The following is a 14,966-nucleotide window of genomic DNA, read 5'->3' on the forward strand; positions in this document are numbered from 1 at the left end:
CACACACACACACACACACACGCCCCAAGTCAAATTTACAATGACTTCAAACATTCAAACATTGCCAGGATTCTGCTTTCATTCAAAAATATAAAAAGGGTATGTTCAGAGATTCAGTGGGAACAATACATTAATTAGAAAATGCTGTTTCAAATGCACACAAGAGGACTGAAATTGCATAATCAAGACTAGATGCATAATGTGCAAATCAATTATTTATTATTGTTGGTTAGGAATTTTATATTACTTCCTCAGATTTATCAATTATAGCAACAATAAGTCACAGTTATAACAGCACTTTAACATTTATACAAGCTGAACTTATACAGTTATCTCATCTGGTAAATAAATTACCACATAAGTAAGACACCTACTTTGGAGAAAGTGAAATTTAATGGAAGGAAGCTAAGTTCTGCAGCCACAAATATTGTTCTACTTTTACAAACTGGGTAACTTTGATGAAACCAGGGGATATTGCTGAAGGACACAGGTAATAGAAGGACTTAAAAATCTTGCCATAAGATCTTTTATGCTGACTAAATGAAATAATGTATAGCATCCAGCACATAAATATGCTCAAAACAACTGATACTTTTCTCTTCCCCACTGTGGAGGACCGCCCTCCAAATGCATTTCACAAACTCCATTTTAACTTTGCTTCACTGGACTCGAAACACCTACTTTTACACAAGTTGCAACTGTTGAGCTTGTACAGCATTATCTGGAATCATGAAACCCAAACAAAGGACAGAGTCACTGAGCAAGGAATCCTTTCTATAAAGCAATTTAATTATAATAAAGGTTGCTCACTTTATTGCAGCAATACAATTGTACTAAATTAAAAAAAAATTATGAGACTGCAGAAAAGACAACACATGATGAATGGCTGAAATTATAAACAGGAAATGGCCCAGCCTGGAATTTGTACATTTTGGTAAAGAAGCCTGGCCTATTTTTGAAACAATAAAATTTAATGAAAGAATACAACAAACATCAGAAAAGAGATGGTAGGAATAACTGAGCATAGTTTTAGAAATAAATGTTATTTTGAGCTGCCCAAAATAATTTCACTTGAATAGACAGTAGTAAGTTATCCCAGATTAAAAAATATATATTAAAATCTAAGAAATGGAGGTTCAAAAGGCTTTCTGTGGTTATGAGGATAGAAAATTCCCTAGTTAATGAGAGTTAGGAGTTAACCTCAGGTCAGAGGACACACTTTTTTGGTCAGGAGTATATGTGGAAATATTTACAAAATTCATCTGTTTTCAAGCTGCCTCTTTCAACTTTTGAAAATTTTGTGTCTGAACCTAATATCAGCTGAGGGACTGTCAGCCTATGTGTCTCTTTATATTCTCCCTATTTCTGCCAATTCAATCGATTGTCCTTCCATCAGTTTCCACAAGAAATATTTTTAAAAATCAAATTTTCATGATTTGTGTTAACAAACATATAAGTAAAACAATCACAATCTTTTGGACCTTTGGGATATAAAAAAATTAGCAAATTTAGAATTCCCAGACTGACCATGGAGGTCTAGTTTACCTGGGGAAAAAAAGAACAACAGAACAAATGTGAGTAAGCTGCTTTTCCAGACTTGGCATCTCTGTTCAATTTCACATTAAAACATACATCAGTTGACAGTTAAAAGGAAAAGTCCAGGAGTTATGGGTAAGAAGGGAAGCAAGAGGGAACCAAGTTGTAGGTCCTGCGTTGGCAAAGAAAACTGACACTTCCAACGAAGGAGTACTGGACAATTAGAGATGCAGAAATTCATCTCCCGAAGCTATATATTCACATTTCAAAGGAGGCTAAGACCATGAGCTGGTTTGCTAATAGCTTCCACAGGATTATGAACTCCGAAGAGCCCTTCTGAGACTCTTTGGCATTAGGGACAAAAGTTTCGCTCCCTCTTGCCAGAGGGGAATGGAGCAGCTGAAGGGCTTCTTTACAAATGTAGCCTGTTTCCTTCCCTTTGAGGCTCCCTACATCACAAGCCCCGGGAGGAAGGGCTGGTGTCTCCTTTCAGTGTGATATGGCAGGGAACTGACAGAAGGGGAAATAGGGCTGTTGTCACTATAGTTCATCATAAGTCTGATTATGCCTGTATCATTTCTACTGCTGTGCAGTAGAATATACCATAATGTCAGAGCTAGTGCCCTTGACCCAAGTCAGAAATATAATATGTAATATGTTTCAAAGTTCCACTCTTTTTTTTTTTTTAATTTATTTATTCGTATAGGACTGGGTTTTTTTTTTTTTAATTTATTTATTCGTATAGGACTGGGGTACAGGCCAGAGATGCGGAGGGTGAGTGAATTCACCAGAGACAGGGTGTGAAAGCAGAACAGGCAGATCGAGAAAGTACACTGCTGAGGGGAGCAGCGGGCGGGTCAGGAGAGGTCTGCCGCGCCATGTGGTCTCCTCTCCGGAGCAGGCGGGGATCGAACTCATGTGGAAGTGGCTTCAGCTTCTTAGTGCTGTGCTTTAACCCACTGCGCCACCAGGGAGGGCCCCAAAGTTCCACTCTTAACAGAACAATTTAATCTATCATGGCAATTGAGGTATGAAACAGTGTAAAAAAGCTGGGTGTGTGACAATATCCACATTTTTATTCTTAGTCTGAAAGTTTCTTATCTCATTAGGTTTTAGATTTCAAAAAGAGAAACACAAGTCTGCATAAATTTTTGATCCAGGATGACATTTGGATTTGGGTCCAAATAGCAAAAAACATTTTCTATATTGTGTAAACAAAGCCCTTGGGGTCTCAACGCTAATCTTGCTATATTCATGGCCCAGCAGCTTCAGCCTCACCTGGAATCCTGTTGCAAAAGCAATTAAGTGTCCCACCCCAGACCTGCTGAGTCAGCCTGTTTCTCCAACGCACATACACATTTAGGAAAGGATTCTTTAAAATGGTTCTAAGGCTTTAAAAGCTTTCGCATTGAATCCTGTTGATGGAAAGTAAAGCCAAGCCTTTCCCCAGCTCAGGGGATGGAATCACTTGCTGTCTGCTACTCATCCCTTTTTCTGCAAGTCCCAGAATAATGTAAGAGGAAGAAAGTTCTCAGACTGTGTGATGTGGTATGACTCTGCAATAAATAGGGTGCTTAAACAGAATGAATCATAAGTGTGATTTACACCAAGAGAACCAGCTCAGGAATACTGATTCAATCGAAAAAAGGAGATTTTCCGATGCATTGACTTTCCTGTGCACCAGATCACAAAACGCTAGGCTTTAAAAATCAAAATCCCAGATCATGTTTCTTGATAGACTGTACAACAAGCAAAGAAGGGGAACCAAGGAGAAATTGGGGCTGCCCCTCTCTTTTGAGCAAGAATATCCATCCCACTCTATACCATCCCACTTTCAAGACAGTTTTTTCCATCTCCTTTATTGTCCTGTTACAGTGCAGGGAGAGGGGCATCCCAAACCTGCTTGCTCTAAATAGGTTCTGCCATTTGCCACATCAAGACAAAACATATAAGACCATTAAGGGACAGGAACTTTAATACAAATAGTGTTCAATACAGAAAAGACAAAGAATATAGTTTTTAAATCAAACCCCCAAAGTTACTCAACCCCTTGTGGGTAAAAGTCCTCCCAAAAGGGATTGGCCCAAAAGCCACCACAAGTCTAAAGCACCTTCTGGTGGGGATCCATAGAAAATGGTCAAAAATGGCCAGAAAAGTCTGGGAGGAAAAGAGCAAAATCAAGATAAACGCTGTCATAGTGAATCTCGCCACGGGTCTCTCACCCACGTCTGTTTCAACCAGTCCAGGACCAAGAAGCAAGAGCCACTTCCTTCACATGTCTCTGCTCCATGCACCTCCCTCAGGTCTCCTTCTGGCTCTTCATCTTGCCTCCATCCTCCTCAGTCTCCTCTCCAGATTCTTCTCTTCCCTGCTCAGCTCCCTCCTCCCCTGGGAGGGGCAGGGAACCTGGAACCTTTCCTTTTCCTGGGGACCCCTCTGTTACAGTCTGATTCTAGGCTGTCAGGGCCATCGTGGTACCATCTTTTGGACTTTGGGTCATATAGATGGAACAGTTTCATCTCTTCCCTAAACAACTGGATGCTAAGTGGGCAATGAGTTGGAGGAAGCGACAGAAACTATCTCCCCTGTCACTTATCATCTTTTCTCATTTTCCTGGGCAGTCTACAGGTATCATCCTGCCCGTTACATTTCCAGCAGCATTTTCCCCTGTCACTTTTATTCACTCTTCCCCAGAATCTCCTTTATATGTTTGGTTTTATTTGAATTAATGTTTTCATTCTAAAACTATTCCCTAAGCACAAGAAGTGCCATTCCAGCTGTCTGTTTCCATGGGTATTTCAAGATCAGCTGACAGCGACTGAACTCAACATCCTGTTTCAACTCAACATCCTGTTTCAAAAGCTACCCATGGAGGGCCTCCCTGGTGGCCAAGGGGTTAAATCTCGGCGCTATGACCACTATGGCCTGAGTTCAATCCCACTCAGGAAGGTGACCCACATAGCACAGCAGACCTCTCCTTTCTCCCCACTGTTCCCCTCAGCAGTGTCTTTCAATAGATCTGCCTGTTCTGCTCCCCACTCTGTCTCTGGTGACTCTTCTCAACCCCCATATCTCTGGCCTGTATCCCAGTTATTCTACAAAAAATAAAAAATAAAAACAAGCTACCCCTGGAGCTTTCCCCATTTTTGTAAATGGCTACCCCATTCACCCAGATACTCAGCTCACAAGCCCAGTAGTTACTCTAGATACTTCAAACAAAACATTGTCAGTATTTTCTCAAAAATGATTTCCTTACTCAACTGTTGATTTGGCTGACTTTTTCAATTTTAGCTCACCTTGAGTACTTAAATTTTTGATTCATTCTCCTCCTGAGAGGGGACTTATGGGTTTTCTTCTTCTCCCCTTTCCTCTTTTTTTCTTTTCCTCCCCCTCTCTCTCTCCCTCTTGCCTTCTCCTTTCTTTGTTCTGGACACATCTAGGGTGCCATCCCTCCTTTCGGGCTCCTCTCACCCGTGACAGTTCATAGCGTCCTCTTCACCCCAGTTACCATCCTAGAGCTCTTGGCTGCCTGACTACTTCTGGGATAGAGCTTGAACGGCCTCTGGCTTTAAGAATCATTTATTGCTATGTACCTTTATCCCTTTTCTGGCCCAAAGAGACTGTAATTTTGTTTACAAAAGAAGATATATTTCTTCTGTGGCAAATAATACCTTTTATTTCAACTTCTTAAAATTCGAGTTCATGGCACCATCCAGAAAATTTTCACATGGCTAGAAAATTGTGACTTCTTGTTGGTCACTGATTCCCTAGACCTAACCCTGTCATTGCTCTGTAATTCTCTCTCATCATACTGTTTCTGCTCTAGCTTAGGCTCTTAGCACTCTTTATTACTATTATTTTGATATTTTGCTTTTTATTTAACTTTTACTGTGCTTATTCTGTGCCAGGACCTATTAAGTAATATGTACACATGATCTCATATTTACAAACTGAAGTGGTACAGGATAATATTTTCACTTCCCAAACGAAATTCAGAAATCCAGAGAGGGCACGTGACTTGTTTAAGTCCACAGAGTTACTCAAAATGGCCCAATTAGGATACAGATCCTAAATAATTATAGATCTCAAGGTCTTAAACAGTACAAAACACTCTTTTTGAGTCCCTGCAGTGTATGAAGAGTCTTCATTTTCTAAGCATAAATATATATTTAAGCCATCCTTAATACGATCCTTGAATCTCTCTTTAAAGCAAACTTTTTAGGCTCTACCTTAAGCAAAGCCCTTCAAATGTTCCCACTGTCAAGATTAAGTCCAAATTCCATTGTAAAGCACACAAGACTCCTGCTATTTGGCCTCTCATCTTTCTAAAGTCTCACCTCTAACTACTGGCAGTAGCCAATGTCAGTCAGTCAAACATTCTTAAAATTTCCCTTTGAACCTAAATATGCTTATCAAGGGATGAAAATGAAAAGGAATATGATACCCTGGAAAGGCACAATTACTGCTTATCTACCTCTCATTCTTTTTAAAGTAACTGTTTATCTTTGATTATACCCTCAACTCATTCCACTCACTCTTTATTGATTCACAAGAATATTTCTCATTCAGAAAACATCTGTAATTTGGGAGAATTATTTAAAGCTAAAAGTCAAACTTCATAGCCTCAAATTTGTAGAGATACCATGTTTCCTTGTTAGGACTAAATATTATTCTGCTGCTTCCGCTTAATCTTGACTAACTTGAATTAATATTTGAAGAGTAACTTAATATCATGTTTCCATTAAAAAACCACATAGCTTTTTATTCACAGATTTTACTGAGACAAAAGCTTTTGTCAGTTTGTCCAGATGATGCAAAGTTTGAATCAGTGAAGCTTTAAAATAGTTCACTAAAAGCTTTCTTGCTTGTAGAAGTGTACATGATTTATAATGAACCTATTACAAATGCTCACTGAAACATTTATAATCTCTAGTTGGGTCATTCAAAGTAATTAACAATTGTCAAAGTAACTTCAAAACCTCTGGAAAAAAAATAGAATCCTCCCTCCTTCTGGGTCTAGCTATTTTATTGTTCTTCTGAGCAATATTATTTTGGCTAGAGCTGAGAATATGGCCATCATTTCATTGTAGAGCAGAAACCCTGCAATTTTTTACATGGGAAGAAATATCTATAGCTATGAAATGGAATAAAAATTAAATACCAGAAGATACCAAGAGATTTATATCTGAACACTTACAAGATTCTAGAAGTTCTTTAAATTCATATTCTTTAAATACGGAAATGGGGAAATCTAGACATTTCATTGTTCAAATTGCTATTAATTCTAGTATTAATTGATCAAAATAAAGGATGTACTTTTTTAAAAAAAATTAATACCCTGCCATTTTCTTCCCCTAGCTACAGCTCAGTTGGAGGGAATGTTTCCTCAGTATTCCTAAGAGTGTTGGTAGGTAGAAACGGCAAGTTTTCATGACTGACTGTGCTGAGGGACTTATTTTAATAGGGATTTGGTAAATTACAAACAGGATCATGATGATTTCTCAACCACCAAATAATGTCCAATCTAATTATTCCACAATTGTAACCAGTCTGGATTTAATTAGGCTGTTTAGAAATCATTAAATAAATGGACAGATATAATTTATTTTGAATAAGTTACAAGACTATTGCACTACAACTCAAATGCCAAAAGAACATCAATTGCTAAGGGAAACTTCAGGGTTACTGACATTCCTTAACCATTTATTACAGCCATGATTGAGTTGTTTCTTCATCCTGTGTTAGTTACATCTGACAGAGAACAAGCGCAGAGTTAGGGCAAAAAAAAGAATAGGGAAATGCACCAAATATGGTGTTAACTAAATAAAATTAGAGTTGGGAAGCTTAGCTAGCACATTATAAGCACTCCCAACATACAGGAAAATCAGAACGACATTTTTTCCCTACCCTCTAAGTATGCTCACTGCTGCTTAGTAAAGTTTAGCTAATATTTTATCAATGTTTCATAAAAATATCTAACTTCTCTCCAAAGAAATAATAAAGCTTTCATATCTACTTGAGAGCTGAAAATGGTTTTCTAGCTGTGGGTCTTCCTACACTTTTATGTTTTAAAGTGGGTTTTGTATGGAATAGGTTTTTTTTTTTTTAAGTGAACCACAAACCATTGCAAATACCCCTCCAACACAGAGACACACACAGTCACAAACTCTCCTATATTACTTTCCAAGATCTGCTCATTTACAAACACTAAAATAAAAAAATCGACATTTCATGCTCAATATTTTGAAATTCACTCTCTTACACATTCTTATACCATATGCATAAAAAATAAAAACGAATGGGCACTCTGTATGTGCAGGCTTCAATTTGTGAAAAGTGCAGGTTCATTTAGGGAATTCTATGTGTAACAAGAAAGCCCAGTGATGGAATAATTTTCCCTGAACATTCCTGTGACCCAGAAAACATAAGAAGTTATAAAATTGTCAAAACAAACTTCAAAACAAAGTCATTTTTCTCAAGAATATAATTTCATTTGAATCCTCAGAGCAGTTATCCATTTTACTTTCTGTGCTTATAGGCAGTGACTTGCAAGCCAGGATTGTTTTGTTTGATTAAATCAGAGCAGCTTCCTGCTTTTACATAAAGAATCTTCTAGTTTGGAGAGAAGGTTCCAGTTCAGTGATGACCTAGTTTCATGCTGTAGAATATGTCGCCTCCAGCAAGATTTGAGATTTTCTTTTTCTCTTTTTACAGTATTTTCACTTTATAGATGAGCGTTTTTATTCTTATAATTAACAAGTCTGACTTAAAAATGAGTGACATACAAGTTATGTGATAATTTTAAATGCCTGGCGAACTGCAATTAAAAAGCAGATAAATGTATGCCTTGCTTTTCTGTTTTTAGAGCTTCCAAGTTAGTTATTACTGTTTTAATTTTGCCAACTACTCAGAAGAATTCCCAGGGAACTCCTAATTCTGTAGGCTTTCTTTTCAATATGTTATCAGCTTGGGGTTGGTAAGCTACAAATATGAACTTAACTGTGATTTGTCAAATTTGGAACATTAAAGGTATTCTACTCTGCAGATAGGGCAAGAGATCACTGGACTTCAAATTTTACTAGCAAAATTTTTAAAGAATATTTTTGGGACATTTTCTAGCTTAATTTTGACAAAAAAAAAGTTTAAAATGAACACATCTTACTTGAAAAAGTCTAGCAATCAAATCTAGATATACTCTATGTCATCAGTTAAGAAAAGACAGTTCATTTGAATACAAGCTAGTGCTAATGAAAGAAAAGAACAGAAGGGAAAAAGGAGACAAAGAAAGAGGATAGGGAAGAAGAAAGAAAAGAAGGAAAGGGCAGTCACTTTAACTCAATCAATGTAATGTCATGAAAAAACTTGTATCTTTTCAATGGACCTGTTTCACCCTCAATGGTATGGACAAATCACTCACCAAGATCCCTGTCAGTTTTCTAATTTCATTACAAGTTTTTGAGAGAAACTTGACCTGGAAACATATAGAGGATAAAATCTTTACCGTGAGTCATCAGTCTACTTAGAGTCTTTAACTTCACAGACACTTACAGGGTGACTGTGAAGAAGTCCCCAGACGTTCAGAGACTTACTCCCACAGCATGCTGCCTGATGGCTTAAACTAACCCAATTTGCCCTTTCAGAAAGTCACAAGCATACATTGATTTCAATGAGTATTTGTAACAAACACTGATGTGTGTATGTTAAAACACTGTGAAATCGATTCCTATTGATCAGATGTGGAGAAGGTTTGACCTGGAAGGGGGGACATTTGGGTTAAATTCTTACACTGTTTCAGGCAGAAGGAAAAGCTTCCGTAAAGCACATGTAAAGTCATGTAGGGCACCTTTAGGAGATCACAGGCATTTGGCCTGGCTGGCAGGAGGGATGGGGTCTGAGATGACACTGGAGAGTAGGTGAGGGCAGAACATGAAGGGTCTAACGAGTAACGAACCTGGTAGGGAATGAAGAGACATTAAGGACTTTCAGCTGGTTTGATCTACAAGGATAAAGATAGAAGACGCGGGCCCTCCCTGGTGGCACAACAGGTTAATTCACAGCACTATGAAGTGAGCCACAGTCGATTTAGCACGAGTTTCCATCCCCGGCCAAGGAGGTGACCATTATGGCACAGCAGCCTTCTCCTGTCCCACCTGCCTGCTGCTCTCCTCAGCAGTGTACTTCATTGACTTGCCTATTCTGAAACACACTCTGGTGAGTCCTCTCACTACCCCTTGTACCTCTGGCCTGCACTCCAGTTCTGTATGCATAAATAAATAAATCTTAAAAAAAAAACAAAAACAAAAAAACAGGAAATGTCCATCACAGAAGCACAAAAAAGGCAGGGACCATCACATGTCCTCCATGTTGTATCAGTAACGTACGATTGCAGCACACTCACTTACATTCACTGAGGACTTCCAGGGTCGGTGCACTAGTAGAAACACTGTACACAGATCATGTCCCTGACAGTCTTCAGTGAGTACTAGTGATTTATTTGTGCCAGTGAAGACAATGGGCCTTGAAATTCTAAGCACCTTTTTTTTTTTTTTAAGATTTATTTATTTACGCATACAGAGCTGGGGTACAGGCCAGAGGTGCAGGGTTGGTGAGAGGATTCACCAGAGACAGAGTGGGGACCAGAATAGGCTACTGCTGAGGGGAGCAGTGGGCGAGACAGGAGAGGTCTGCTGTGCCATGTGGGTCACCTCTGGGGCCAGGGATCAAACTCACACTGAAGAGGCTGCGCCCTGTTTGCAGTGCTGCATCCTAAACCATGTGCCACCAGGGAAGGTCTAAGCACCTTCTTTACAGTCACAAAATTAGAGGTGGGGGGAGGAGGGAAATGGGATATTTAACTTATTTATATGAGCAAATGGAGGAACTTCACAAGCACTCAGTGGCTTTACCTCATCTTTATGCAACTGATCACCATCATTTAGTGTCCTGAGAGCTGGAATGATCACCTTCCCATCTAGACAGGCTGACCCCAAAGTCCCTCAAAGAGGATTAGCTATATTAAAAAAAAAAAAAAAAGCTTCCTTGTAACATATACTAAAATTTGTTACATTCTCCCTGATATTTAATCATTCTTCCATGCTAAAGCTTCATCTACATCCTTTATTCTTTATGTGCTAAAAATGAAGAACATCTGGGCACCTCCCCAATGCTGTGGTGTTTGAAGACCATTCAATATTTCCTTAGCCATTTTCTTCTTCTTGGTGCAAAGATCAGTATCATTAGTCTTTTCACAAAATTATTCTACATCAAAGAAATCAAAAGTAAGTCTTAGGGAAATCTATCATTGGTATATCTGATTTTACAATAGAAATCAGCCTAACTGATGTTTCAGAATTGGGTAACCCTAAAACAGTATCATCCATTTGCTAGAGTATTTATATCAATGGCATAAAACTTAAATACATTTCATAGAGTGAATTTTCTATCACCTTTCTCCTTAACCTGCTTTATTGTTCTTGAAAAACTTAATCATTTCCTGAAAATGTGTTAAAATTCAATTGGTTATAAACTGTCTTCACTATGAGGATAAAAACACCCAAGGGCTCAGATTAGCCTTGAGTACTTTATTTTATCAGTAATACTCTGACCAAGGTCAGAGCAGGTATGTCAGTATTCAAGTAGCAATTATTGAATTAATAAATGAATGCATTCACAAATGAGTAACATTCCCATAGGTGGAAAGGTCTGAGTTATAAATATTCTCTGTATAAACACAGCACTCATTCATCTGAATGGGCCTGGAGCTGCTTGTGCGGGAGCATTGACTGATTCATCACAGATGGTGTCTTACAAAGAGAAGGTGCTGCATGAGATTAACAAGGAGGGAGGAAGAGGGAGACACTGAGGACAAACTGGAGATTAAATGGTGAGCAGTCAGTGCATGTGACAAGGCTAAGACTTAGATCTCAACTGAAGGAAAGCTGCCAAGGTATTTTCAGACATCTGCTTGCCAAGGCGTCCCCTTATTAGAGAGGTGGGGAAGCTCTTCTGAACTTGACTCAGGCTAAGTTCCATTGTCTTCTAACTCCCCCCAGGATCTGGCAATCTGGCAGAGAGCACTGGAGCAGCACTTACAAAGGCTGAATTTCCTTAATCTTCTCCAAAGCAGGTGCCCCAAGCTTTCTCTAATGTGTTCACAGCACACTTCCTACGTGGAATTCTTAGCTGATTTCCTCCTCTTCTCCTTCAATGAGAAGGATAAGATCCACTGTCTAACCCTCCACCAACAGTTCTTTGGCCTTCTCCTCCCACCTCCCCCACTGTTTATTTAGCACCTATTATGTGCCCCACACTCGACTTAGTGCTGGAATTAATAAATAAGGGCATCATCACTCCCTTCTACTAGAAATTGAGATCAAGTATGAAGACAAACACCCCCCATAAGAAAATATAGGTGGGTAGGTAGATACCTCGATATGAGGGGGGCTTATAAGCAAGGAGGAAAGGGGTGGTGAAGGGTGACTGGATTCAGAAACAGTTTCAGGTGATTGCTCCATCTTCTGAATTCCGTAACTCTCTAAGTGAGCTCGCTGCCCTCTGCTGTTCCACACTCACACCCTTCTCTACCCCAGTGATACTTAGGAACTCTGTCTGACATTCCACTCACCAGTGCTCCCATTTTAACCAGGCAGTCCCCTTCCTAGCCCATATGATGGCAGCTTTCTTTTGGACTTTTCTTTCAATTCTGAACAGCATCTCCTAGGAGGCCTTCACTCAGCAGAGACTGATTAGGGACTCAGCAGCATTTGGTGCTTCCCTGAATGACTCTGATTATGGGACGACCATTCAAGAACTGTCCTCCTTTCTAATTGTCTTGGGAAAAATCCTCAGAAAGGAAAAAGATCAGCACCTTTCAGTAATAGTTATAGAAGTTGGATACATATTTATGAGCTCCAGTCCCTAATTTTGAATCAAGAAATAAATATAGCATAGGTTTGTTGATCGGTCGACCTTAAAGAACAAGTGGGGGGTATTTGGGGGTCCTCTGTGTTCAGTTTTCTTCACTGCTTCTATGTCTGGTTTATAATTATTTCAGAAGTCCAACATGTCATTTTCTGAATTAAACATAGAACATTAACAGTGACAAAAATCTGAATCTCTTCTTTAGTCTCACCATTTAAGTGGGGACTATGATTTTGAAGGATATAGGAGTCATGTATATAACACTGTGAAAGTACAGTAAAAAAAAAGTAGTTATAATTAAAAAATATATTTAAAGATTTTATTTATTTATGCATACAGAACTGGGGTACAGGCCAGAGGTACAAGGGTGGTGAGAGGATTCACCAGAGACAGAGTGGGAGCAGAACAGGCAGATCAAGAATGAACACTGCTGAGGGGAGCAGCGGGTGGGTCAGGAGAGGTCTGCCTCGACTTGTGGGTCACCTCTGGGGTGGGGATCAAACTCGCACTGAAGTGGCCATGGTTTGTCTTGGCTTGGCTTAACTTTGAAGTGCAGCGGTCCAACCTGCTGTGCCACCAGGGAGGGCCCCTTGCCACCATCTTGATGTAGTGATTACTTTTTAAAAATGTACCTGAAGATTCACTTATTTTACATAAAAAAACAGCTTCCCTGCTACTTATTCCAAACCAATGAAATTTTATTATACATCTTGTAGGACAGGCTAAAAATAAAAAGTAATGAGTTCATGTGTGCTTTTTAAATTTTTTGCTACTATATTAGATTTACTATTTTGACTTTATTAGGCATAATTAAGAACTTGAATATATTATTTGTATAAGGAGGTTATAATTTCTCTTTCCTGGAGTTCTCTCAATAGAAAGTAAATCCTACTCATAAGTTTGTAAAAGCCAAAAAATATGGGATTAAAATACATTTCTACTATAGGTGCTCTTTAGTCACTAAAAAGCATTTTTTTCAAAAGTATTTGTATTGAGTTAACCTTGATTTAAAACTATCTGTTTTAGGGGAACAGGATCACATCTCTACAAATGTATTGCATCTATCTATGCAATAAAATGGATTTAAAAAATTCTAAAATTCTTTTTCTAGTATTTGAAAATTCTTTAATTAATTGCTTAAAAATAAAATACTGCACTTCATTACAAAATTTAAATGTAGTACTCAATTCAGCCACAAGAGGGCCCCATGATTTTTTCGAGCTGTGTGAACTATAAATTAAGAGTCAAAGATAACTCTGGTAGGACATGCTGACTGGTAGTTGGGTTAGCTAGCATGGTTTCCCCAAATTAGATTATCTGAAGATTTCTTCTGTCATAAATTTAAGAGAATGGAAATATTCACCTGTTTATACTGTCTTACATCAATTCCTGTCACTTAGTTATAGCCACCCTCCATTATGGTTGAAAATTAGACTAGAACCTCTTAATCAGGAAATCAGAGAGTATATACAGGAAGAGGACAGAATGATGAAAGGGAAACATGGTATCAGTAGTCAAATCCTAAACCACAACAAAGCTTATCTGGAAGTATCTCTTCAAACTTGAAGGAAGTAATTAACCCAAAGATGTAGAATAATAAAATATTCAAGAAAAACATTTCAAACACCCCATATAGTACGAAAAATGCCAAAGAAAACATGATCTCTTTATTGCAACTTGGGTAAACCACTGAACCCATAATCTCTACTGTTAAGACTCTTGGATATAATCAAATCTCTCCAAAATGAAATACTCAAAATGAACTCAAAGCCTCCATCCTTTCTGGATAGATCTCCCTACATACATTCTGTACCAAAGAGAAAATAGAAAATGTTTAATATGTTTTGTCTCAACTAGACCTGAGCTACCAAAAAAAAAAAAAAATGTTACTACTAGTTGAAAAGCAGGGTCAAAGCTACACTTGATGAACAAACATCAGTACACAAAAATTGGTAATTCAACTCATTTACATAGATTACCTACAAAGCTGCAATTAGACATTCAGGTTTAAAATCACAGTGCATTATTCAACCTGGAAAAAAGGGACAAGTACCTCTCTACTGACTACTCTACCCACTGGGTTCTGAGTGTGATCCAGTCTCTCCGAAGTGATGGGGGGTCCAAAGCACCTGCAGTGTGGAACTGTACCCTCCCCGCAGAAAGTAATAACTTGTTATTTTCCTAGTGACTTTGTTAGCTAGAGGCTCGCATGACCACTGTTGTAACAAACAGATAGAACAGGGTCAAAGACATGAGAAACTAGAGAGAAAAGGAAAAGAACAAACACAATCAAAATGGCACCGACTGGAGAACCATGAACACGAAGACACCACGTGCTATATGTGAGCACACCACACATACGCTCAGAAACTGGAAAGCCTGCTACACATATAGTTTACTCCTCCTAGACCAGTACCCAGAAAATCCTCAAGTCTGTTCTCTTAGTTAACGATGATGAAGGTCTTTGGTATTTTTCTGTCTCCATGTTCAGGCCACATTAAGAAAGTATG

At 38.6% G+C, this 14,966-nt stretch overlaps 1 protein-coding gene across 2 annotated transcripts in view; it reads right to left on the reverse strand.

Annotated features, from left to right (window-relative positions):
* Positions 1-14,966, reverse strand: part of OXR1 (oxidation resistance 1) — a 340,255-nt gene that overhangs the window by 157,706 nt on the left and 167,583 nt on the right. The window lies entirely within an intron of this gene.

Source organism: Condylura cristata, unplaced genomic scaffold, assembly GCF_000260355.1.
Source record: "Condylura cristata isolate star-nosed mole 26May11 unplaced genomic scaffold, ConCri1.0 scaffold00009, whole genome shotgun sequence".
In the NCBI taxonomy this organism is placed as follows: domain Eukaryota; kingdom Metazoa; phylum Chordata; class Mammalia; order Eulipotyphla; family Talpidae; genus Condylura; species Condylura cristata.